We start from the raw sequence: 2,500 nt of genomic DNA on the forward strand, positions 1-2,500 counted from the left end.
TTTTTTCCAACACCGAAACGGGTCGACGAGTTTTTTTTCCTTCCCTCGTCAGTGCCATAGGTGCGCCAAAAGGCGCGCACCAAAAGCCTTCGGCAGTTGGTGCAGGGAGGTGAGGCATAGTGCACCCCCCTAAAGAGCTCTTAGGACTTTTTTTGGACTGACAGGAGGAAATATCACATGTGCCCAGCAACCCCCCCCCCCCATTTTTAAAAATCGGCATGGAATTTTGATCTGAAATTTTGGAAATATGTTTATATATACCCAAACCTGCATAATAACAAATATCAGAATTTTTCGAGTCCCGGAAGTATTTTATTTTATTTATTTATCGTTTTACCTTCGGAAATTCATAACCGGCAAAAAAAAATTCCAAAAATCACCAAACTTCTTTCTAAATTCCTCATTTAATATATATTAACTACTGTATGAATATTGTTCGAGGAAAGTATTATAGAATTTCACTTAGTGCAAGACATATACATTTTTACACAGAGCAGAGGTTCATTCGGCTGGGAAGCAAAACCAGCAGAGGTTCATACGGCTGGGGAATGTATGCAAGGCATGCCAAGGCATGCCGAAGGGCTGCTGAAGCCCAGCCGAGAGGCTGCCGAAGGGCTGCCGAAGCCCTGCCGAAGGGCTGCCGAAGCCCTGCCGAAGCCCTGCCGATGCCCTGCCGAAGCCCTGCCGATGCCCAAGGGCTGCCCATGCGCTGCCGAAGGGCTGCCGAAGCCCTGCCGAAGCCCAGCCGAAGGGCTGCCGAAGGGCTGCCCATGCGCTGCCCATGCGCTGCCGAAGGGCTGCCGAAGCCCTGCCGAAGCCCAGCCGAAGGGCTGCCGAAGGGCTGCCCATGCGCTGCCCATGCGCTGCCGAAGGGCTGCCGAAGCCCTGCCGAAGGGCTGCCGAAGGGCTGCCGAAGGGCTGCCGATGCCCAAGGGCTGCCCATGCGCTGCCGAAGGGCTGCCGAAGCCCTGCCGAAGGGCTGCCGAAGGGCTGCCGAAAGGCTGCCGAAGCCCTGCCGATGCCCAAGGCCTGCCGAAGGGCTGCCGAAGGGCTGCCGAAGGGCTGCCGAAGGGCTGCCGAAGCCCTGCCGAAGCCCTGCCGAAGCCCTGCCGAAGGGCTGCCGAAGCCCTGCCGAAGGGCTGCCGAAAGGCTGCCGAAGCCCTGCCGATGCCCAAGGGCTGCCGAAGCCCTGCCGATGCCCAAGGGCTGCCGAAGGGCTGCCGAAGGGCTGCCGAAGGGCTGCCCATGCGCTGCCGAAGGGCTGCCGAAGGGCTGCCCATGCGCTGCCGAAGGGCTGCCGGTGCGCTGCCGATGCGCTGCCGAAAGGCTGCCGAAGCCCAGCCGAAAGGCTGCCGATGCCCAAGGGCCGCCGCTGGGCTGGCGAAGGCCTGCCGACCGGCTGCCGAAGGTCCTTCCGATGGACATGCGAGGGCCTTCGGAGGGACGTCGGCGGGCCTTTCCGAGGGTCTTCGAGGCCACACACGCGCTCGCGTCTCGCGCCGAGCTGCCGAGTGCCCGAGTGCCCGCACCCGCACCCGGTCCCGCACCCGCACCCGCACCCGGTCATTAGATTAATGCACGGGGGGGGGGGATTTTCCGCAATTCCGAGCATTTCGACGCAATTTTCCGGCCGGGCATTTTCCGCGATTCGCCGCAGTTTTTCCGGGCGGGGCATATCCGTAATTATCCGGGGGCATTTCCGTAATTTTGCCAGGCAGGGATTTTTCCGCAATTTCCAGCATTTTTCGCATAGCGCGCAGCTGCGCGCCGCTTGCACCGCGGACGAGGGCTTGCGGCAAGCCCGCGGGGGTGAGGAATGGTGCACCCCCCTAAAGAGCTCTTAGGACTTTTTTTGGACTGCCAGGAGGAAATATCACATGTGCCCAGCAACCCCCCCCCCCCATTTTTAAAAATCGGCATGGAATTTTGATCTGAAATTTTGGAAATATGTTTATATATATCCAAACCCGCATAATAACAAATACCGAAATTTTTCGAGCCCCGGAGGTATTTTTTTTAATTTTTTAATCGTTTTACCTTCGGAAATTCATAACCGGCAAAATATATGTCCAAAAATCACCAAACTTCTTTGCAAAATCCCCTTTCAATGTATACTAACTACTCGCAAATTATTGTCCGGGACATTTTGCTTCCAATTTTATTTTGCTCGGGACACTATCATTTTGTGCACTTTTGCCGCAGTTTCCGCCACGCGGAATGGGCCGAAAATTCATAAAACATAAAATGCGCATCCGAAAACCACCAAACTTCACGGAGGGCCTCCCAGTGGTCCACTCGACGTGCCGGAGCGGCACCGTGCGAGAAAAGTTTTTCCGAGTCAAAGGACGCTCGGGGCCTTGCGGTTCCGGCACGCGGCCGAGAAGTCGTAAACGGTGCAACACGCGTCCGAAAACCACCAAACTTCATGGAGAGCCTCCGATCAGTCCACTTGAACTATTGAAGTTGTTGCGTACGAAGCAGTTTGCGGAAAACGAACTGA

This window comes from Mercurialis annua (genome assembly GCF_937616625.2).
Source record: "Mercurialis annua linkage group LG4 unlocalized genomic scaffold, ddMerAnnu1.2 SUPER_6_unloc_47, whole genome shotgun sequence".
Taxonomy (NCBI): Eukaryota; Viridiplantae; Streptophyta; class Magnoliopsida; order Malpighiales; family Euphorbiaceae; genus Mercurialis; species Mercurialis annua.